Consider the following 25,440-nt stretch of genomic DNA (forward strand, 5'->3'; position numbering starts at 1 on the left):
CAGAGTGAGATTCCATCTCAAAAAAAAAAAAAAAATTGAAATAAAAAAAATTAAACTTACCTACATATTAGAAAATCATCAAAATTCAACCATTAATCCAGCACATTATCAAATGAATAGACCAAATTTCTACCAACAAACTTAAGAAAATATCACTATCTATGAAATTCAAGTACTCCTGCTTAAAGAGCATTTACAGAACTCTCACCTCAAAGTTTCCCTGCAAAACAAGGTGAAATGCATACTCAAGACTCTTTAAGAATGAGTCACTGATAAAAACAGTATACTTGTAACTTGTGTAACATTTCATACATTTTTTTCAAGCACTGCACAATAATTAATTTGCATCAGGCTTTACAAATTAGAAAAGCTTCACTTATAGAACTTCTTTCCAGTGGGAGTTTTCACATGACTTTTCAAGTAAATGTTAAAACTGAAAATATTCTTGCAGTTTCTAAACTATTAGAGTTTTAATCCTGTGTACGTTCTTGTATTTACAAGGTCCAGCCAGCTACAGTGTGCATTTTCATATGTCCTTGAGTGGGTATGAGAGAAATGAAACATTCCCATATTCTGGACATTCATAGGGTTTTTCTCAGGAATGAGCTGATGTCTTCAAATGGAACTAACACAACTGAAGGCCTTACCACAAATTTAAATTCAAAAGGCTTTTCTCCACTCTGAGTCCTCCCAAATCTTCAAAAACAGGAAAATCTGAAGGCTTGACCACATTTCCTACATTCTTAAGGTTTCTCTGCAGTGTGAGCTCTTTCATGTTTATGAGGGAATGGGAAAGAGTAAATGTTTTACCACTTCTCTTACATTCAAGGGGCTTTATTTATTTATTTATTTATTTGAGATGGAGTCCCACTCTGTCACCAGGCTGGAGTGCAGTGGCACAATCTCAGCTTACTGCAACCTCCACCTCCTGGGTTCAAGCAATTCTCCTGCCCCAGCTTCCGAGTAGCTGGGACTACAAGCATATGCTACCACACCCAGCTAATTTTTGTATTTTCAGTAGAAAGGAGGTTTCACCATGTTGGCCAGGATGGTCTCTATCTCCTGACCTCGTTATCCACATGCACAGGACTTTCCCCCAGCCCCCCATGGCTTTTTATGTCCTTGAAAAAGAACTAACACAACTGAAATGTGCCACCATGCCCAGCTAATTATTTTCTTTTTTCTTTTTTCTTTTTTTTTTTTTCAGACGGAGTCTCACTCTGTCGCCCAGGCTGGAGTGCAGTGGTGCGATCTTGGCTCACCGCAAGCTCCACCTCCTGGGTTCAAGCCACTCTCCTGCCTCAGCCTCCCGAGCAGCCAGCGTGAGCCACCACGCCCAGCATTATTTTATTTTTTGTAGAGACAGGGTTTCACTATGTTGCCCAGGTTGTTTCACATTGTTTGAATCCAGGCTGGTTATGAACTCCTGGGCTCAAGCAATACACACACCTTGACCTCCCAAAGTTCTGGGACAGCAGGCTGAGTCACTACACCCAGCCTCTATATCATGACTTCTTTTGTGGCGAGTAAGGTGACTGGAACAAATGTAGGCTTTACCGCATCTCTTACATTCATAGGGTTTTTCTCCAGTATGAATTCTTTCGTGGAGGTGAAGGGAACTGAGGCGACTGAAGGCTTGGTCACATTGTTTACATTCATAGGGTTTCTCTCCAGTATGAGTACTTCTATGGTTACAAAGGGAACGCAAAGGACTAAAGACTTTGCCACATTGTTTGCGTTCATAGGGTCTCTCTCCAGTATGAATGCTTCCATGGTAATGAAGGGAAGTGGAACAGCTGAAGGCTTTATCCCATTTGGTACATTTATAGGGTTTTTCTCCAGTGTGAGTCCTTTCATGCATCTTAAAAGAACAAGAAAATCTGAATGTTTTCCCACATTCCTTACATTAGTAGGGTTTCTCTCCAGTGTGAGTTTGTTCATGTATTAGACAAGAACCGGAAACAGTGAATGCTTTACCACATTGTTTACATTTATAGGGTTTTTCTCCTGTGTGAGTTCTCTGATGTCTTTCAACTGAATTGAGAAAATAAAAAGTTTTCCTACATATTGTACATTTGTAAGCTGGATTTCTACTGTGCATTATCCTGTGTCTTCTAACACGTGGAACAGAAATGAAGAATTTCCCACACTGTTCACATTTATATTGCTTCTCTCCATATGGTTTGTATCCTGAGTGAGCTAGGATGTGCCTATTAAGGAGGGAAAGACGTACAAAGACTTTTCCACAAATACTGCGTTCACATTGTTTTAATCCAGTAGAAATGTTCTCGTTCAGATCAAGATTTGGAATTTGACTGACAACTTGTCCATACTGACTACCTTCTTTGCTTTCACACAGTCTCTGTACCATATGATTTCTACAGAAGCCAGGTTCCTGCAAGTTTCCTGCATCACTTCTCTGTAGAGATTCTTCTGAGAAGAATCTAGCAAAGCCCATTCCTCTTGGGTAAAGTTCACAGCTACATCCTCAAAAGCCACGGAGTCCATTCCTTGGCTTCCCGGGTGTCTTGGCATCAACTAGGGATGTCCCAATACCTGCAGGTCACAGGGTGGCAGAGGCTGCTGCACAGCCACCTGGGCCTCCCAGAGCTAAGAAGTAGCAGCAGAGACTAACAGGAAGAGCCTACTGTCTGGTCTGTTCTGTTGTTAAGACTTCCAACTATATTTTGAAATTTCTGTCGTGAATTTTTCAATTCCAGAATTTCAGTTGGTTCCTTCTTAATATGGTGATATTGGCTTTCCAGTCTGGATTCAATTTTTGGCTTTCTTTGGATTTCAACGTTCTCTTGAATCTTGTTGAACTTCTTTGTTAACCTGATTCTGAATTTTATGTCTGTCATTTAAGACATTTCAGTCTTGTTAGGATTCACCAGGGAGCTAATGCAATCTTTTGCAGGTAAGGAAACACTGAGGCTTTTTGAATTGTTGGCGTTTTTGTGCTGATTCTTTCTCATCTGAGGGGGCTAGTGTTTCTTTGTTCCTTTCTTTTTTTTCTTCTCCTCCTCCTCCTCCTCCTCCTCCTCCTCCTTCTTCTTCTTCTTCCTCTTTTCTTGGAAATTGCTGTTGTTTTTATTGGGCTTTTTGTTTTTATATTCTTTTTTTTCCCTTGAGATTTTCATTGTGGTGCATGTTGTGTATAGTCAATTGGCTTTATTTCTTGGTGCTTTGAGGACCAAGGCTCTGTGTGTGTTGTTTAAGTTGATAGTGTCCTTCATGGGCTTTCACAGGTGTTGTGTGTGAAGGAATTTATTTTTGCATGGTGGTGTAGTTCAGACTGTGATTTAGTAGATGGCCCTTAAGAGTAAGGGTAGGGTCTTAGCTGCATGCTTCTTTTGCATTTCAGTGTGTACACAGCATTGCTCTGGGAAAGGGAGAAAGAGAGCAGGAGATGACTCCTTCACCAAGTCTGTTCCCAGGCCTTGGTGGAGCCCCTTTCAATTACTGGCGCTGTGCTTGTGTTTCTTTAGCCTCAAGGCAGTCTTTGGTGGGCTGTGCTTTTCTCTCCATTAAGAGCAGTTCAAGATGAAAGTCAGATACCAGGAGACCCACAATTCCCCAGGGTTCCACTGGTCCTTTGAGCTTGGCAGAGTCAGTGAGTTTTGGGATATGTCTACAGCTGGTCTGGTGAAGCAGTAGGTCAAGAGTGAAGGAACACCAGGCAGAGCGGTGGTTCAATGGGTGTGAAACTGGTGTGGAGCACTAACAGCCTGGTATTTTGAGCCCAGTTGACAGCTGTGGGGCTTGCCCAGCTCATGCTCCCCCAATCCAGTGAGTCGCTCCAGCACCTGCCCCAGGAGCAGGCCTAACCTACTAGGTTTTTCCCCAGACTTCTCTTCCCAGATGGCTGTGCTCTTCCAGGTGTTTGGAGCCATGGGGCTCTCTGGGGAAAAAGTTATTGCTGGCTAACAGGCATACCCTCCTGCACCAGTCTTTCAAGAGGGAGGGACTCCGGGCTCCCTTGGCAGCACATGAACCCACTCCACATTCTTCTCAGTGTTCAGATAGTGGGGGTTCCTCCCCAACTAGAGATCGCTCAGAACTCTTAGGTGGTGTGCTTGAATTATCTGGGGGTTGAAACCAGGTCTACAGTTTTATTTTCTGGCCCCTTATGGGGGAGCACCAGCTGTGCTGGGAATGGTGGGCGTGGGCTCTCTCCTGCTCCCCAGCAGCCAGCAAAATGCTCAGGCAGGGCAGTGAAGGCTGCACTGTGGGTGTCCTCCTGCAGGAGCAGCCAGGCAGGCACTCTTGGGAGGGGCCAGCAGACAAAGGGGGCATGGATCAGATCTGTTTCCATCCCACAGGAAAGATAGCTCTGCTCTTTCTGGCCAAGCAGATAGCAGAAGCTGTAGTCCCTTAGAGAAAGATGGAGAATCTCGTGGAATGGGCATCTCTGATCGTGTTTTGCTGCAACTGCACCATGTGCAAAACCTTCTGGATTCCCTGAAGGTTTGAGCTCTGCCTCTGCCTGAACTCCAGACAGTTACCTTTGCCAATTCAAGTGTCTACAGTAGCCAAGGGGTCTCTTGTAGCTAGGATCCTAGAGGTCCACAGTGGGAGGGTGGTGACATAGAGTTCCTTCACTCACCCATTCATTAAGATCATTTCAGGACAGGGAGCTGGTCCTGGAACTTGGCAACTCCATACAGGCCTCCCAGCTTTCTCCCACTTCAATCATGGTGTCTGTATCCCCTCTCTATTGACGTTCAGTGTTTTCTCTCAAAAGATCTATTCAAAGTTTGATTTCTTACTGGATATTTTGGTTCCTTTTGGTGAGAGAGGCACTTCTTAGCTGTGTCTATTCTATCTTAGTGCCCCCTGACAACTTCTATTTTAATCTTTCATCAAGAACTCAAATGAAAATTAGGTAATGTATCATAAAACAGTTAAATATATTCATGATAAAAAAGTACTGTCTGTTAGGAGAGACAAAATGATACACTCAAAACACTAAAAACATTAATTGAAGGTATATTTTAAGATTTTACAGCTACAGTAACTGCCTAGGCAGGAAATTCTCACATACAACTTCTTCATTTCTTAAAATATAATTTTTTAAATACGCTCTATATATTTATTTAGTAGATACAGATTTTATTTAAGGATACAAACAAAAATATACCTGCCTAGAATTCGAGATTATTTTATTTGCTTGGTTTTACAATAGATAGGTTATCATAGAGTATTGTCATAGAATAGAGAATCAAAACTGTTCCTATAATGTCTTTCATAATTTAAGAAAATTTATGATAGTGCAATATATGTAGTGTAAAACTTTTATCATAGCAACCTTTAAAGATAATTCTTACATTAGTGATGGGACATTGTATCTTACAATGTGTCCTAATCCATTTTTATATACCTTTAATTGCTCTAAAGTACTGTCTTCAATTGAGACTCATTTATTCACTGAACAAAAGTTTATTGAGCTCTTAAGACATACCAGGCACAGTTTTTGAAGCTGGAATTCTATTAATGAGATAAATGGACTTGATTCTTGTGGGAATAGATTAAAAAATAAAATAAAATAAATTCCCTCCTGCCTTTCATTAGTATTTCTTGAAAGCGTACTAAGTGCCAGACATTCTTTTTAAAATGATAGAAAAAAGTAAACAAATAACTACGCATATGAGATGAATACTGGATAATGATAAGAGCTTTACAGAAAATTAACATTGGATCATATAAAAATATTGATGCCTGATTTTATGTTACTCTATGTCAGGCACTGTTTTAAGTGCTCATTTAATCTTTTAAACTGCTCCAAGTACTATATTTAGGCAATCTCCCATTTATAGATGAGGAAGTAAGGGCACAGAGAAGGATGCCACCTTTCTACAATCACATAGCTATTAAGTAGAAAAGGCAGAATTCAATCTCAAGCCATTTTGTTCCAAGGCCCATGTTTATTATTAAAGTAATATATGCTTTTCTGACCTTAAATAAAAAATCCTAAAGCCTAGAGACTTAAAAGAGTATCCCATAATCCTGAGGGTTTGTCATAATAATTTTGAGATGCTTATTAGATATCCATTTGGAAATGTGATACGGTTTGGCTCGTGTCTCCACACAAATCTCACCTTGAATTGTAATAATCTCTATGTATTGTGGGAGGGACCTAGTAGGAGGTAACTGAATCACGGGGATAGATTTTCCCTATGCTGTTTTTGTGATACTGAATGGTTTTATAAGGGAGAGTTCCCCTGCACATGCCCTCTTCCCTGCTGCTATGTAGGATGGCTTTTTGCTCTTTCTTCATCTTCCTCCATGATTGTGAGGCCTCCCCAGCTATGTGGAAATGTGAGTCCATTAAACCTCTTTCCTTTATAAATTCCCCAGTGTTGAGTATGTCTTTATTACCAGCATGAGAACGAACTAATACAAGATATCAAGAAGAACTTAGAAATATGAGCCTGTAGCCCAATTGAGATGTCAGAGATAAAATACAATTTGGGAGTCATGAATAAGTAGAAAGGGTCAACTTTCCTGATCATTTTCATCTAATGATTCTAATTTTGTCTTATGAATGATATAGAATGAATTATTTCTCTCTTTTACTTGCTATATCTTCATATATTTGAAAATACATGGTTAATTATATCTCGCTTTATTCTATTAATCTTGCTGAAACTATCAAAAAATTGTAAGATAGAAAAGATAACAGGATATTGAAGGGGAAGGAGAAACAGTAAAAATTAATGTAACATCAATATATACAGTTTAGAATGGGTGACAGTTTTCCATTAAAGGGAATTCAAGAACAAGACCATATTTGGTTAGAATCATAGAAACTTGTATGTTATTGCATCCTTAAAAACTGCACACTGATATTAAGAAATATTAAGTATTTTAATATAATTTACATTAATATTGTTTTAACTGTGGTAAGAAAAGTGTTATTAAGATCCTATGTTTTAGAAATAATGCTGAGATATCCCTGGATAAGAGAATGTAATATCTGAGACTTGCTTCAAAATAGAGGGGGTAGATACTTGGGGACATAGGTTTATAATATTGTTTATGTTGATAATATATGATATTGATAATTGTTGAAGGGAGGTAAGGGCCAAATAGGGGTTCTTTATATCTAGTATTGTATGTACTTGAAGTTTCCCATTGCAATAATTAGAGTATATTACAGATAAAACACTAGCAAATAATAAATGAAATAATCCTTGGACTTTACTTAGTATGATCAACCATTAGATGCTTATTTCTACTCCACAAAATCACTATTACACCATCATTTGCTCTATCCTTCACTTTAATAATGAAAAACTCCCTACTTAAAAAAAAATTTACAACTGTTCTGATGCTTAGAAATTTACTTTTTATGTTGTCATAAATGTTGTCTCCCCAGGATTTCTCATATTTATTCTCCTTGTTTTTCAAATAATTTTTAGAGTCATCAAAATAATGTATTTTAATTTAAGAAAAGCTTTAAAATATTCAAAAATTTTGAGCAATGGTGAGGGTCCAACTGAGATGAGTAACCATAAATAAAAACAATAAAACAGGAACTTCTTCGTGTTTCTGAAATCAAATCTGTAAATCTCTCTTCATTTGCATGTTTTCTGTCTTCCCTCCTTTTAAATGCCAGACACCTTCCTTCTCTTGTCACAACAGTTTCTTCATTTATGCCCTAGATTTCATTTTCTGTCACCTTTTCTGGGATATATTTTGGATTATCATTCCTTTTCCTGCATTTTCACCTTATTCCTGCTAGTAATTTCTTCTCATTGGGACATAATCTTGCAGCAGTGATACTTACAAAAAAAGAAATCCTTCCATCTCTATATTTTTTTCCACATACTACCTTACTGATATTCAATTTACTCTTCAATCACATTGATCTGGCTTCAGTTTCAATTGTTTATTATAGTGGATTCTTTCAAGGACATTTAATCTGTGCTAGAGTCTTGTGCAGTTAACCTAACACCAGCTCAGATCTCACTCTAATTATTGTATAATTTGCCCTCTGGAAAAATAAACTACTCTAGATAGAATGATCCTAAATTTATCTGTTTGTGTTGATGTCTTTCAGCAGCCAAAACTTACATTGTTGTTATTCAAAATCAGACTTATTTACCAGAACTTAAGTACTAATAGTCATTTTAAGAAAATTTTGACAAAGTGCTTAATACTGTAAGTTGAAATTAAAAAGTAACAACATAAGACGAAAAGTAACAAGAAGAGGAAAATGGTTTTCTTCTTCTTTTCAGATGAGTATGACACCCTTATATTATAAGGCATTTCTCTTTATCTAATTACTTTGTTATTAGAGTTACAATTTTTCCAATAGTATCTTTCTTTTATTTTCTCTTAGGATTTGAAGGTGTTATCTCATATATAACAATACTTTCTTTTTGTACTTTGATATTCAATGTGCAGAAATCTTAAACTGTCTGAACATCAAATACAATGTGATTCAACAGGTGATAGTATGCTTCATGTATATTTATATCTCCATCTATATGGTAATGCCAGGGACAGCACTTAGAGGACCTACTCCCACTTGGCTGGGTCTTGTCTTTCCAGCATTTGTAACTTTTATTGCAAATGAAATGTCAAACCTGATGCCCTAAGTACAGAACCCAATCTGGGAACCCTATCTCCCTGGCATTTTCATGTTCTCCTTTACAGGTAGCATGATAAATGGCCAAACATCTTTTTGATTGTCCATGCTCCTTTTTCAAAGTCGTCTTATATTTAGTAGAGAATAGGCAAAGAAGATCTCCTAAAGTTATTAGATTGAATCATTTCTTCAGGCAATAAGAGGATTTTATTCTTCATTTCTACTTGGATTTGTACTAAATTACGGAGTAGGGTTGAAAGCAATATATTCCACTTCCTGGACAGCCAAATTTGGTAAAACAAATTTTTGATTCTGATATTTATATCTAATGAGCCTACTGTCTTTGTGATATGAAAAGATTTATACTACATCAGATGAAGTTTCAATGTTAGATTTCAGGACATCAATATTGAATTCTTCTCACTCAAAGCAAGAAAAGAACAGTATTTTGCACTTTCAGATCACTTGAATATCTCTCAGTATTAAATATGCTATTTGAAGGTTAAAATATACCAATAGCACTACTTTATGCTCTCTTTTTGCCTAATCATATACATGTTTTTACTTCATATATATTATTCTTGCTGGCACAGAGTACCCCGCAAGGTGGCATCTTTTTGAGGCTCAAGGGTAAAGGATTATAGTATGGGATTCCTTCTCAGAAAAATCAGCAACTATTGTCTTCAAATTTATTCTCTTTATCCCTGTTCCAAAAACGTTTTCCCTCTTTTGTCATTAAAGGGAATTTTGCTCTACTATCATAAAATCATATACTATATCCACTATATTGTATGGCACATAGTATAATTTTGTAGTTTACAAAAAATTTTCTAAGATATTCAATGGGAAAATTGGGAAATTTAAAACATTCTCTCTCTCTTTCACTGGGGTGGACACACAAACGTGCAGGCAAACACGCATGCACATACACACGCACACACACACGGCTTTTCAAGACTTTAGTTTTGTTCACTAAGGGTCTCAGTAAGTCTAATTTGCACCTCAAAGTGGAACAGTGACTTCCTTATTCCTGGCTCAATCAGGTGAATCACACGAAATAACAAATACCATGGAAACAATGAATTGGAGAGTCAGAAGATAATTAGGACGTAGGGATTACCAGAAGTGAATCCATATTGGCTTGCTCTCTCAAAAACATCACTCCCTTTAAACATCTTATCAAAAGTACAGCTTTTAACTTTTCTTATTGCCTCCTCATTCTCGCACTCTAGGTCTTCCTGCAATTTAAGCTTTCTACAGTATGGCTCAGATCATATTTCTCCCATCCTTAAGATTTTTAGGGATTTCCCATTGCTCATTAAATTAAGGACTTATCTGAATTTTAACATTTGAGATGTTACTAACATGCCCCTGACTAGCTTTAATTTTGTCTTTTTCCCACATGTTCTCCAGGCTTCAGCAACTTGTACTTCTCACATTTCGGATAATACTATTCCTTCTGATTAGAATGGGCCCTCTCTCAACCATTGTTAACGCCTATATTAAATCAGTGTCATGCTGAAAACTTTTGACCCCAGTGGATTGGAAACAATATTAATTCTTTCATTCTGTGTTCCATACTGACACTTCTCTTACTCTCCTATATTCTTGGCATCGTGTTTTTCAATAAAAAATATCTCCCCAAATTAGATAAATGCCAGTATTAAAAACAAGATGGTATTATGTCTGTTAGTAGTATACATGCACTTTTAAAATAGATTTGGAAACAGAAATATTAATTATTAATATAATTAAGGTATTATTAGATCACAATTGAGAAGCATTTTTGTCCTTTAAGATTGGAAAGATTCTTCCCATTTGTATTCTTTTCTAATTGGGAGTAATATGTTCCTTACATTCTTTAGTAGTTTGTCAGAAAGAATGTGCAGCAGATAATTATTTTTAAAAATTAGAATCAGTGAATACATTCAGAAATTTCTTGTTGTGTATGAATAAAAACAGAATTTCAAATGCAACTGAGAAAAATTTGAATGAACAAAAACATAATTTTAAATATAACTGAGAAAATTTTTGAGGATACCTAATCAAATTCTAAGAGATTTTTAATACCATGAATAAATATATTATAAAATCATGATTTTTAGGTAATAATTAAAGCTAACATTTTTTATTGTTATACTTTAAGTTCTAGGATACATGTGCACAACGTGCAGGTTTGTTACATAGGTATACATGTACCATGTTGGTTTGCTGCCCCCATTAACTCGTCATTTACATTAGGAATTTCTCCTAATGCTATCCCTCCCCCTGCCACCCACCCCATGACAGGCGCCCGTGTGTGATGTTCCCTGCCCTGTGTCCAAGTGTTCTCATTGTTCAGTTCCCTCCTATGAGTGAGAACATGCAGTGTTTGGTTTTCTGTCCTTGTGATAGTTTGCTCAGAATGATGTTTTCCAGCTTCATCCATGTCCCTTCAAAGGACATGAACTAACCCTTTTTTTATAACTGCATAGTATTCCATGGTGTATATGTGCCACATTTTCTTAATCCAGTCTGCCATTGATGGACATTTGAGTTGATTCCAAGTTTTTGCTATTGTGAATAGTGCTGCAATAAACATATGTGTGCATGTGTCTTTATAGTATCACAATTTATAATGCTTTGGGTATATAACCAGGAATGGGATCACAGGCTCAAATGGTATTTCTAGTTCTAGACCTTTGAGAAATAGCCACACTGTCTTCCACAATGGTTGAACTAGTTTACAGTCCCACCAACAGTGTAAAAGTGTTCCTATTTCTCCAAATCCTCCCCAGCATCTGTTGTTTCCTGACTTTTAATGATCGTCATTCTAACTGGTGTGAGATGGTATCTCATTGTGGTTTTGATTTACACTTGTCTGATGACCAGTGATGATGAGCATTTTCTCATGTGTCTGTTGGCTGCATAAATGTCTTCTTTTGAGAAGTGTGTGTTCATATCCCTTGTCCACTTTTTTATGGGGTTGTTTGTTTTTTTCTTGTAAATTTGTTTAAGTTCTTTGTTGATTCTTGATATTAGCCCTTTGTCAGATGGGTAGATTACAAAAATTTTTTCCCATTCTGTAGGTTGCCTGTTCATTCTGATGGTAGTTTCTTTTGCTGTGCAGAAGCTCTTTAGTTTAATTAGATCCCATTTGTCAATTTTGGCTTTTGTTGCCATTGCTTTTTGTGTTTTACACATGAAGTCCTTACCCATGCCTATGTCCTGAATGGTATTACCTAGGTTTTCTTCTAGGGTTTTTACAGTTTGGGTCTAAGATTTAAGTCTTTAATCCATCTTGAATTAACTTTTTTATAAGGTGTAAGGAAGGGATCAAGTTTTAGCTTTCTACATCTGGCTAGTCGGTTTTCCCAGCACCGTTTATTAAATAGGGAATCCTTTCCCCATTTCTTGTTTTTGTCAGGTTTGTCAAAGATCAGATGGTTGTAGATGTGTGGTGGTATTTCTGAGGCCTCTGTTCTGTTCGATTGGTCTATCTCTCTGTTTTGGTGCCAGTACTATGCTGTTTAGTTTACTGTAGCCATGTAGTATAGTTTGAAGTCAGGTAGCATGGTACCTTCAGCTTTGTTCCTTTTGCTTAGGATTGTCTTGGCAACGAGGGCTCTTTTTTGGTTGATGTGAACTTTAAAGTAGTTTTTTTTCCAATTCTTTGCAGAAAGCCATTGGTAGTGGATAAAGAAAATTTGGTAACTATACACAATGGAGTTATAGTCAACCATAAAAAGAATGAAATCCTGTCATTTGCAACAACATGGATGAAACTGGAGTTCATCATTTTAAGCAAAATGAGCCAGCACAAAAAAGACAAACTTCACATGTTCTCATTTATTTGTGGAAGCTAAAAATTAAAATAAACTCATGCAGCTAGAGAGTAGAAGGATGGTCTGGTAAGGGTAGCTGGGGGAGGTGTGGAAGAAATGGTGATGGTTAATGGGTACAAAAATAGAAATAATTATTAGGACTTAGTGTTTGCTAACATAACAGAATGACTTCAGTCAAAAATAATTTAATCATACATTTTAAAACTACTAAGAGTGTTTAACTGGATTGTTTGTAACACAAAAGATGAAGGCTTCAGGTCATGGATACTCCTGATGTGATTACTATTTTGTGCATGCCTCTATCAAGATATTTCATGTATCTCATATATATACACCTACTATGTACCCACAAAAATAAAAATTAAAAAAAAAAAGTCATTGGTAGCTTGATGGGGATGACATTGAATCTGTAAATTACCTTGGGCAGTATGGCCATTTTCATGATATTGATTCTTCCTATCCATGAGCATGGAATGTTCTTCCATTTGCTTGTGTCCTCTTTTATTTCATTGAGCAGTGGTTTGTAGTTCTCTTTGAAGATGTCCTTCATATCCCTTGTAAGTTGTATTCCTAGGTATTTTATTCTCTTTGAAGCAATTGGGATTAGGAATTCATTCATGATTTGACTCTCTGTCTGTTATTGGTTTACAGGAATGCTTGTGATTTTTGCACTTTGATTTTGTATCCTGAGGCTTTGCTGAAGTTGCTTATCAGCTTAAGGAGATTTTTGGGCTGAGACAATGCAGTTTTCTAAACACACAATCATGTTATCTGCAAACAGGGACAATTAGACTTCCTCTTTTCCTAATTGAATACCCTTTATTTCTTTCTCCTGCCTGATTGCCCTGGCCAGAACTCCCAACACCATGTTGAATAGGAGTGGTGAGAGAGGGCATCCCTGTCTTGTGCCAGTTTTCAAAGGGAATGCTTCCAGTTTTTGCCCATTCGGTATGATGTTGGCTGTGGGTTTGTCATAAATAAATCTTATTATTTTGAGATACGTTCCATCAATACCTAGTTTATTGAGAGTTTTTAGCATGAAGGACAAGGGATAATCAAAATTTGCCAAATGAGACTAGTAAGACAATCCCAACAATTCACAATCATTATTCACTGGTCCATTAATCACCGGACAATACATACAAATGAAACTTACCTGGCTGGGTGTGGTGGCTCAGGCCTGTAATCCCAGCGCTTTGGGAGGCCGAGGCAGGCAAATCATGAGGTCAGGAGTTCAAGACCAGCCTAGCCAACATGGCGAAACCCTGTCTCTACCAAAAACACAAAGAATCAGCTGGACGTAGGGGCGGGCGCCTGTAGTCCCAGCTACTTGGGAGGCTGAGGCAGGAGAACCGCTCAAACCCAGGAGGCGGAGGTCACAGTGAGCCGAGATTGCACCACTGCACTCCAGCCTGGCCAACAGAGTGAGATTCCATCTCAAAAAAAAAAAAAAAATTGAAATAAAAAAAATTAAACTTACCTACATATTAGAAAACCATCAAAATTCAACCATTAATCCAGCACATTATCAAATGAATAGACCAAATTTCTACCAACAAACTTAAGAAAATATCACTATCTATGAAATTCAAGTACTCCTGCTTAAAGAGCATTTACAGAACTCTCACCTCAAAGTTTCCCTGCAAAACAAGGTGAAATGCATACTCAAGACTCTTTAAGAATGAGTCACTGATAAAAACAGTATACTTGTAACTTGTGTAACATTTCATACATTTTTTTCAAGCACTGCACAATAATTAATTTGCATCAGGCTTTACAAATTAGAAAAGCTTCACTTATAGAACTTCTTTCCAGTGGGAGTTTTCACATGACTTTTCAAGTAAATGTTAAAACTGAAAATATTCTTGCAGTTTCTAAACTATTAGAGTTTTAATCCTGTGTACGTTCTTGTATTTACAAGGTCCAGCCAGCTACAGTGTGCATTTTCATATGTCCTTGAGTGGGTATGAGAGAAATGAAACATTCCCATATTCTGGACATTCATAGGGTTTTTCTCAGGAATGAGCTGATGTCTTCAAATGGAACTAACACAACTGAAGGCCTTACCACAAATTTAAATTCAAAAGGCTTTTCTCCACTCTGAGTCCTCCCAAATCTTCAAAAACAGGAAAATCTGAAGGCTTGACCACATTTCCTACATTCTTAAGGTTTCTCTGCAGTGTGAGCTCTTTCATGTTTATGAGGGAATGGGAAAGAGTAAATGTTTTACCACTTCTCTTACATTCAAGGGGCTTTATTTATTTATTTATTTATTTGAGATGGAGTCCCACTCTGTCACCAGGCTGGAGTGCAGTGGCACAATCTCAGCTTACTGCAACCTCCACCTCCTGGGTTCAAGCAATTCTCCTGCCCCAGCTTCCGAGTAGCTGGGACTACAAGCATATGCTACCACACCCAGCTAATTTTTGTATTTTCAGTAGAAAGGAGGTTTCACCATGTTGGCCAGGATGGTCTCTATCTCCTGACCTCGTTATCCACATGCACAGGACTTTCCCCCAGCCCCCCATGGCTTTTTATGTCCTTGAAAAAGAACTAACACAACTGAAATGTGCCACCATGCCCAGCTAATTATTTTCTTTTTTCTTTTTTCTTTTTTTTTTTTTCAGACGGAGTCTCACTCTGTCGCCCAGGCTGGAGTGCAGTGGTGCGATCTTGGCTCACCGCAAGCTCCACCTCCTGGGTTCAAGCCACTCTCCTGCCTCAGCCTCCCGAGCAGCCAGCGTGAGCCACCACGCCCAGCATTATTTTATTTTTTGTAGAGACAGGGTTTCACTATGTTGCCCAGGTTGTTTCACATTGTTTGAATCCAGGCTGGTTATGAACTCCTGGGCTCAAGCAATACACACACCTTGACCTCCCAAAGTTCTGGGACAGCAGGCTGAGTCACTACACCCAGCCTCTATATCATGACTTCTTTTGTGGCGAGTAAGGTGACTGGAACAAATGTAGGCTTTACCGCATCTCTTACATTCATAGGGTTTTTCTCCAGTATGAATTCTTTCGTGGAGGTGAAGGGAACTGAGGCGACTGAAGGCTTGGTCACATTGTTTACATTCATAGGGTTTCTCTCCAGTATGAGTACTTCTATGGTTACAAAGGGAACGCAAAGGACTAAAGACTTTGCCACATTGTTTGCGTTCATAGGGTCTCTCTCCAGTATGAATGCTTCCATGGTAATGAAGGGAAGTGGAACAGCTGAAGGCTTTATCACATTTGGTACATTTATAGGGTTTTTCTCCAGTGTGAGTCCTTTCATGCATCTTAAAAGAACAAGAAAATCTGAATGTTTTCCCACATTCCTTACATTAGTAGGGTTTCTCTCCAGTGTGAGTTTGTTCATGTATTAGACAAGAACCGGAAACAGTGAATGCTTTACCACATTGTTTACATTTATAGGGTTTTTCTCCTGTGTGAGTTCTCTGATGTCTTTCAACTGAATTGAGAAAATAAAAAGTTTTCCTACATATTGTACATTTGTAAGCTGGATTTCTACTGTGCATTATCCTGTGTCTTCTAACACGTGGAACAGAAATGAAGAATTTCCCACACTGTTCACATTTATATTGCTTCTCTCCATATGGTTTGTATCCTGAGTGAGCTAGGATGTGCCTATTAAGGAGGGAAAGACGTACAAAGACTTTTCCACAAATACTGCGTTCACATTGTTTTAATCCAGTAGAAATGTTCTCGTTCAGATCAAGATTTGGAATTTGACTGACAACTTGTCCATACTGACTACCTTCTTTGCTTTCACACAGTCTCTGTACCATATGATTTCTACAGAAGCCAGGTTCCTGCAAGTTTCCTGCATCATTTCTCTGTAGAGATTCTTCTGAGAAGAATCTAGCAAAGCCCATTCCTCTTGGGTAAAGTTCACAGCTACATCCTCAAAAGCCACGGAGTCCATTCCTTGGCTTCCCGGGTGTCTTGGCATCAACTAGGGATGTCCCAATACCTGCAGGTCACAGGGTGGCAGAGGCTGCTGCACAGCCACCTGGGCCTCCCAGAGCTAAGAAGTAGCAGCAGAGACTAACAGGAAGAGCCTACTGTCTGGTCTGTTCTGTTGTTAAGACTTCCAACTATATTTTGAAATTTCTGTCGTGAATTTTTCAATTCCAGAATTTCAGTTGGTTCCTTCTTAATATGGTGATATTGGCTTTCCAGTCTGGATTCAATTTTTGGCTTTCTTTGGATTTCAACGTTCTCTTGAATCTTGTTGAACTTCTTTGTTAACCTGATTCTGAATTTTATGTCTGTAATTTAAGACATTTCAGTCTTGTTAGGATTCACCAGGGAGCTAATGCAATCTTTTGCAGGTAAGGAAACACTGAGGCTTTTTGAATTGTTGGAGTTTTTGTGCTGATTCTTTCTCATCTGAGGGGGCTAGTGTTTCTTTGTTCCTTTCTTTTTTTTCTTCTCCTTCTCCTCCTCCCCCTCCCCCTCCTCCTCCTCCTCCTCCTCCTCCTCCTCCTCCTCCTTCTTCTTCTTCCTCTTTTCTTGGAAATTGCTATTGTTTTTATTGGGCTTTTTGTTTTTATATTCTTTTTTTCCCTTGAGATTTTCATTGTGGTGCATGTTGTGTATAGTCAATTGGCTTTATTTCTTGGTGCTTTGAGGACCAAGGCTCTGTGTGTGTTGTTTAAGTTGATAGTGTCCTTCATGGGCTTTCACAGGTGTTGTGTGTGAAGGAATTTATTTTTGCATGGTGGTGTAGTTCAGACTGTGATTTAGTAGATGGCCCTTAAGAGTAAGGGTAGGGTCTTAGCTGCATGCTTCTTTTGCATTTCAGTGTGTACACAGCATTGCTCTGGGAAAGGGAGAAAGAGAGCAGGAGATGACTCCTTCACCAAGTCTGTTCCCAGGCCTTGGTGGAGCCCCTTTCAATTACTGGCGCTGTGCTTGTGTTTCTTTAGCCTCAAGGCAGTCTTTGGTGGGCTGTGCTTTTCTCTCCATTAAGAGCAGTTCAAGATGAAAGTCAGATACCAGGAGACCCACAATTCCCCAGGGTTCCACTGGTCCTTTGAGCTTGGCAGAGTCAGTGAGTTTTGGGATATGTCTACAGCTGGTCTGATGAAGCAGTAGGTCAAGAGTGAAGGAACACCAGGCAGAGCGGTGGTTCAATGGGTGTGAAACTGGTGTGGAGCACTAACAGCCTGGTATTTTGAGCCCAGTTGACAGCTGTGGGGCTTGCCCAGCTCATGCTCCCCCAATCCAGTGAGTCGCTCCAGCACCTGCCCCAGGAGTAGGCTTACCCTACTAGGTTTTTCCCCAGACTTCTCTTCCCAGATGGCTGTGCTCTTCCAGGTGTTTGGAGCCATGGGGCTCTCTGGGGAAAAAGTTATTGCTGGCTAACAGGCATACCCTCCTGCACCAGTCTTTCAAGAGGGAGGGAGTCCCGGCTCCCTTGCCAGCACATGAACCCACTCCACATTCTTCTCAGTGTTCAGATAGTGGGGGTTCCTCCCCAACTAGAGATCGCTCAGAACTCTTAGGTGATGTGCTTGAATTATCTGGGGGTTGAAACCAGGTCTACAGTTTTATTTTCTGGCCCCTTATGGGGGAGCACCAGCTGTGCTGGGAATGGTGGGCGTGGGCTCTCTCCTGCTCCCCAGCAGCCAGCAAAATGCTCAGGCAGGGCAGTGAAGGCTGCACTGTGGGTGTCCTCCTGCAGGAGCAGCCAGGCAGGCACTCTTGGGAGGGGCCAGCAGACAAAGGGGGCATGGATCAGATCTGTTTCCATCCCACAGGAAAGATAGCTCTGCTCTTTCTGGCCAAGCAGACAGCAGAAGCTGTAGTCCCTTAGAGAAAGATGGAGAATCTCGTGGAATGGGCACCTCTGATCGTGTTTTGCTGCAACTGCACCATGTGCAAAACCTTCTGGATTCCCTGAAGGTTTGAGCTCTGCCTCTGCCTGAACTCCAGACAGTTACCTTTGCCAATTCAAGTGTCTATAGTAGCCAAGGGGTCTCTTGTAGCTAGGATCCTAGAGGTCCACAGTGGGAGGGTGGTGACATAGAGTTCCTTCACTCACCCATTCATTAAGATCATTTCAGGACAGGGAGCTGGTCCTGGAACTTGGCAACTCCATACAGGCCTCCCAGCTTTCTCCCACTTCAATCATGGTGTCTGTATCCCCTCTCTATTGACGTTCAGTGTTTTCTCTCAAAAGATCTATTCAAAGTTTGATTTCTTACTGGATATTTTGGTTCCTTTTGGTGAGAGAGGCACTTCTTAGCTGTGTCTATTCTATCTTAGTGCCCCCTGACAACTTCTATTTTAATCTTTCATCAAGAACTCAAATGAAAATTAGGTAATGTATCATAAAACAGTTAAATATATTCATGATAAAAAAGTACTGTCTGTTAGGAGAGACAAAATGATACACTCAAAACACTAAAAACATTAATTGAAGGTATATTTTAAGATTTTACAGCTACAGTAACTGCCTAGGCAGGAAATTCTCACATACAACTTCTTCATTTCTTAAAATATAATTTTTTTAATACCCTCTATATATTTATTTAGTAGATACAGATTTTATTTAAGGATACAAACAAAAATGTACCTGCCTAGAATTCGAGATTATTTTATTTGCTTGGTTTTACAATAGATAGGTTATCATAGAGTATTGTCATAGAATAGAGAATCAAAACTGTTCCTATAATGTCTTTCATAATTTAAGAAAATTTATGATAGTGCAATATATGTAGTGTAAAACTTTTATCATAGCAACCTTTAAAGATAATTCTTACATTAGTGATGGGACATTGTATCTTACAATGTGTCCTAATCCATTTTTATATACCTTTAATTGCTCTAAAGTACTGTCTTCAATTGAGACTCATTTATTCACTGAACAAAAGTTTATTGAGCTCTTAAGACATACCAGGCACAGTTTTTGAAGCTGGAATTCTATTAATGAGATAAATGGACTTGATTCTTGTGGGAATAGATTAAAAAATAAAATAAAATAAATTCCCTCTTGCCTTTCATTAGTATTTCTTGAAAGCGTACTAAGTGCCAGACATTCTTTTTAAAATGGTAGAAAAAAGTAAACAAATAACTACGCATATGAGATGAATACTGGATAATGATAAGAGCTTTACAGAAAATTAACATTGGATCATATAAAAATATTGATGCCTGATTTTATGTTACTCTATGTCAGGCACTGTTTTAAGTGCTCATTTAATCTTTTAAACTGCTCCAAGTACTATATTTAGGCAATCTCCCATTTATAGATGAGGAAGTAGGGGCACAGAGAAGGATGCCACCTTTCTACAATCACATAGCTATTAAGTAGAAAAGGCAGAATTCAATCTCAAGCCATTTTGTTCCAAGGCCCATGTTTATTATTAAAGTAATATATGCTTTTCTGACCTTAAATAAAAAATCCTAAAGCCTAGAGACTTAAAAGAGTATCCCATAATCCTGAGGGTTTGTCATAATAATTTTGAGATGCTTATTAGATATCCATTTGGAAATGTGATACGGTTTGGCTCGTGTCTCCACACAAATCTCACCTTGAATTGTAATAATCTCTATGTATTGTGGGAGGGACCTAGTAGGAGGTAACTGAATCACGGGGATAGATTTTCCCTATGCTGTTTTTGTGATACTGAATGGTTTTATAAGGGAGAGTTCCCCTGCACATGCCCTCTTCCCTGCTGCTATGTAGGATGGCTTTTTGCTCTTTCTTCATCTTCCTCCATGATTGTGAGGCCTCCCCAGCTATGTGGAAATGTGAGTCCATTAAACCTCTTTCCTTTATAAATTCCCCAGTGTTGAGTATGTCTTTATTACCAGCATGAGAACGAACTAATACAAGATATCAAGAAGAACTTAGAAATATGAGCCTGTAGCCCAATTGAGATGTCAGAGATAAAATACAATTTGGGAGTCATGAATAAGTAGAAAGGGTCAACTTTCCTGATCATTTTCATCTAATGATTCTAATTTTGTCTTATGAATGATATAGAATGAATTATTTCTCTCTTTTACTTGCTATATCTTCATATATTTGAAAATACATGGTTAATTATATCTCGCTTTATTCTATTAATCTTGCTGAAACTATCAAAAAATTGTAAGATAGAAAAGATAACAGGATATTGAAGGGGAAGGAGAAACAGTAAAAATTAATGTAACATCAATATATACAGTTTAGAATGGGTGACAGTTTTCCATTAAAGGGAATTCAAGAACAAGACCATATTTGGTTAGAATCATAGAAACTTGTATGTTATTGCATCCTTAAAAACTGCACACTGATATTAAGAAATATTAAGTATTTTAATATAATTTACATTAATATTGTTTTAACTGTGGTAAGAAAAGTGTTATTAAGATCCTATGTTTTAGAAATAATGCTGAGATATCCCTGGATAAGAGAATGTAATATCTGAGACTTGCTTCAAAATAGAGGGGGTAGATACTTGGGGACATAGGTTTATAATATTGTTTATGTTGATAATATATGATATTGATAATTGTTGAAGGGAGGTAAGGGCCAAATAGGGGTTCTTTATATCTAGTATTGTATGTACTTGAAGTTTCCCATTGCAATAATTAGAGTATATTACAGATAAAACACTAGCAAATAATAAATGAAATAATCCTTGGACTTTACTTAGTATGATCAACCATTAGATGCTTATTTCTACTCCACAAAATCACTATTACACCATCATTTGCTCTATCCTTCACTTTAATAATGAAAAACTCCCTACTTAAAAAAAAATTTACAACTGTTCTGATGCTTAGAAATTTACTTTTTATGTTGTCATAAATGTTGTCTCCCCAGGATTTCTCATATTTATTCTCCTTGTTTTTCAAATAATTTTTAGAGTCATCAAAATAATGTATTTTAATTTAAGAAAAGCTTTAAAATATTCAAAAATTTTGAGCAATGGTGAGGGTCCAACTGAGATGAGTAACCATAAATAAAAACAATAAAACAGGAACTTCTTCGTGTTTCTGAAATCAAATCTGTAAATCTCTCTTCATTTGCATGTTTTCTGTCTTCCCTCCTTTTAAATGCCAGACACCTTCCTTCTCTTGTCACAACAGTTTCTTCATTTATGCCCTAGATTTCATTTTCTGCCACCTTTTCTGGGATATATTTTGGATTATCATTCCTTTTCCTGCATTTTCACCTTATTCCTGCTAGTAATTTCTTCTCATTGGGACATAATCTTGCAGCAGTGATACTTACAAAAAAAGAAATCCTTCCATCTCTATATTTTTTTCCACATACTACCTTACTGATATTCAATTTACTCTTCAATCACATTGATCTGGCTTCAGTTTCAATTGTTTATTATAGTGGATTCTTTCAAGGACATTTAATCTGTGCTAGAGTCTTGTGCAGTTAACCTAACACCAGCTCAGATCTCACTCTAATTATTGTATAATTTGCCCTCTGGAAAAATAAACTACTCTAGATAGAATGATCCTAAATTTATCTGTTTGTGTTGATGTCTTTCAGCAGCCAAAACTTACATTGTTGTTATTCAAAATCAGACTTATTTACCAGAACTTAAGTACTAATAGTCATTTTAAGAAAATTTTGACAAAGTGCTTAATACTGTAAGTTGAAATTAAAAAGTAACAACATAAGACGAAAAGTAACAAGAAGAGGAAAATGGTTTTCTTCTTCTTTTCAGATGAGTATGACACCCTTATATTATAAGGCATTTCTCTTTATCTAATTACTTTGTTATTAGAGTTACAATTTTTCCAATAGTATCTTTCTTTTATTTTCTCTTAGGATTTGAAGGTGTTATCTCATATATAACAATACTTTCTTTTTGTACTTTGATATTCAATGTGCAGAAATCTTAAACTGTCTGAACATCAAATACAATGTGATTCAACAGGTGATAGTATGCTTCATGTATATTTATATCTCCATCTATATGGTAATGCCAGGGACAGCACTTAGAGGACCTACTCCCACTTGGCTGGGTCTTGTCTTTCCAGCATTTGTAACTTTTATTGCAAATGAAATGTCAAACCTGATGCCCTAAGTACAGCACCCAATCTGGGAACCCTATCTCCCTGGCATTTTCATGTTCTCCTTTACAGGTAGCATGATAAATGGCCAAACATCTTTTTGATTGTCCATGCTCCTTTTTCAAAGTCGTCTTATATTTAGTAGAGAATAGGCAAAGAAGATCTCCTAAAGTTATTAGATTGAATCATTTCTTCAGGCAATAAGAGGATTTTATTCTTCATTTCTACTTGGATTTGTACTAAATTACGGAGTAGGGTTGAAAGCAATATATTCCACTTCCTGGACAGCCAAATTTGGTAAAACAAATTTTTGATTCTGATATTTATATCTAATGAGCCTACTGTCTTTGTGATATGAAAAGATTTATACTACATCAGATGAAGTTTCAATGTTAGATTTCAGGACATCAATATTGAATTCTTCTCACTCAAAGCAAGAAAAGAACAGTATTTTGCACTTTCAGATCACTTGAATATCTCTCAGTATTAAATATGCTATTTGAAGGTTAAAATATACCAATAGCACTACTTTATGCTCTCTTTTTGCCTAATCATATACATGTTTTTACTTCATATATATTATTCTTGCTGGCACAGAGTACCCCGCAAGGTGGCATCTTTTTGAGGCTCAAGGGTAAAGGATTATAGTATGGGATTCCTTCTCAGAAAAATCAGCAACTATTGTCTTCAAATTTATTCTCTTTATCCCTGTTCCAAAAACGTTTTCCCTCTTTTGTCATTAAAGGGAATTTTGCTCTACTATCATAAAATCATATACTATATCCACTATATTGTATGGCACATAGTATAATTTTGTAGTTTACAAAAAATTTTCTAAGATATTCAATGGGAAAATTGGGAAATTTAAAACATTCTCTCTCTCTTTCACTGGGGTGGACACACAAACGTGCAGGCAAACACGCATGCACATGCACACGCACACACACACGGCTTTTCAAGACTTTAGTTTTGTTCACTAAGGGTCTCAGTAAGTCTAATTTGCACCTCAAAGTGGAACAGTGACTTCCTTATTCCTGGCTCAATCAGGTGAATCACACGAAATAACAAATACCATGGAAACAATGAATTGGAGAGTCAGAAGATAATTAGGACGTGGGGATTACCAGAAGTGAATCCATATTGGCTTGCTCTCTCAAAAACATCACTCCCTTTAAACATCTTATCAAAAGTACAGCTTTTAACTTTTCTTATTGCCTCCTCATTCTCGCACTCTAGGTCTTCCTGCAATTTAAGCTTTCTACAGTATGGCTCAGATCATATTTCTCCCCTCCTTAAGATTTTTAGGGATTTCCCATTGCTCATTAAATTAAGGACTTATCTGAATTTTAACATTTGAGATGTTACTAACATGCCCCTGACTAGCTTTAATTTTGTCTTTTTCCCACATGTTCTCCAGGCTTCAGCAACTTGTACTTCTCACATTTCGGATAATACTATTCCTTCTGATTAGAATGGGCCCTCTCTCAACCATTGTTAATGCCTATATTAAATCAGTGTCATGCTGAAAACTTTTGACCCCAGTGGATTGGAAACAATATTAATTCTTTCATTCTGTGTTCCATACTGACACTTCTCTTACTCTCCTATATTCTTGGCATCGTGTTTTTCAATAAAAAATATCTCCCCAAATTAGATAAATGCCAGTATTAAAAACAAGATGGTATTATGTCTGTTAGTAGTATACATGCACTTTTAAAATAGATTTGGAAACAGAAATATTAATTATTAATATAATTAAGGTATTATTAGATCACAATTGAGAAGCATTTTTGTCCTTTAAGATTGGAAAGATTCTTCCCATTTGTATTCTTTTCTAATTGGGAGTAATATGTTCCTTACATTCTTTAGTAGTTTGTCAGAAAGAATGTGCAGCAGATAATTATTTTTAAAAATTAGAATCAGTGAATACATTCAGAAATTTCTTGTTGTGTATGAATAAAAACAGAATTTCAAATGCAACTGAGAAAAATTTGAATGAACAAAAACATAATTTTAAATATAACTGAGAAAATTTTTGAGGATACCTAATCAAATTCTAAGAGATTTTTAATACCATGAATAAATATATTATAAAATCATGATTTTTAGGTAATAATTAAAGCTAACATTTTTTATTGTTATACTTTAAGTTCTAGGATACATGTGCACAACGTGCAGGTTTGTTACATAGGTATACATGTACCATGTTGGTTTGCTGCCCCCATTAACTCGTCATTTACATTAGGAATTTCTCCTAATGCTATCCCTCCCCCTGCCACCCACCCCATGACAGGCGCCCGTGTGTGATGTTCCCTGCCCTGTGTCCAAGTGTTCTCATTGTTCAGTTCCCTCCTATGAGTGAGAACATGCAGTGTTTGGTTTTCTGTCCTTGTGATAGTTTGCTCAGAATGATGTTTTCCAGCTTCATCCATGTCCCTTCAAAGGACATGAACTAACCCTTTTTTTATAACTGCATAGTATTCCATGGTGTATATGTGCCACATTTTCTTAATCCAGTCTGCCATTGATGGACATTTGAGTTGATTCCAAGTTTTTGCTATTGTGAATAGTGCTGCAATAAACATATGTGTGCATGTGTCTTTATAGTATCACAATTTATAATGCTTTGGGTATATAACCAGGAATGGGATCACAGGCTCAAATGGTATTTCTAGTTCTAGACCTTTGAGAAATAGCCACACTGTCTTCCACAATGGTTGAACTAGTTTACAGTCCCACCAACAGTGTAAAAGTGTTCCTATTTCTCCAAATCCTCCCCAGCATCTGTTGTTTCCTGACTTTTAATGATCGTCATTCTAACTGGTGTGAGATGGTATCTCATTGTGGTTTTGATTTACACTTGTCTGATGACCAGTGATGATGAGCATTTTCTCATGTGTCTGTTGGCTGCATAAATGTCTTCTTTTGAGAAGTGTGTGTTCATATCCCTTGTCCACTTTTTTATGGGGTTGTTTGTTTTTTTCTTGT

At 37.4% G+C, this 25,440-nt stretch overlaps 1 protein-coding gene and 2 pseudogenes across 6 annotated transcripts in view; 1 reads left to right on the forward strand and 2 right to left on the reverse strand.

Moving 5' to 3' along the window:
• CCSER1 (coiled-coil serine rich protein 1) overlaps positions 1-25,440 on the forward strand; it is a 1,446,943-nt gene that overhangs the window by 1,001,757 nt on the left and 419,746 nt on the right. The gene's annotated exons all lie outside the window — the stretch shown is intronic.
• Positions 1,433-2,516, reverse strand: LOC144340986 (uncharacterized; annotated as a pseudogene).
• On the reverse strand, positions 15,270-16,345 carry LOC144340985 (uncharacterized; annotated as a pseudogene).

The sequence above is a fragment of the Macaca mulatta genome, chromosome 5 (genome assembly GCF_049350105.2).
Source record: "Macaca mulatta isolate MMU2019108-1 chromosome 5, T2T-MMU8v2.0, whole genome shotgun sequence".
NCBI classification, from domain to species: Eukaryota; Metazoa; Chordata; class Mammalia; order Primates; family Cercopithecidae; genus Macaca; species Macaca mulatta.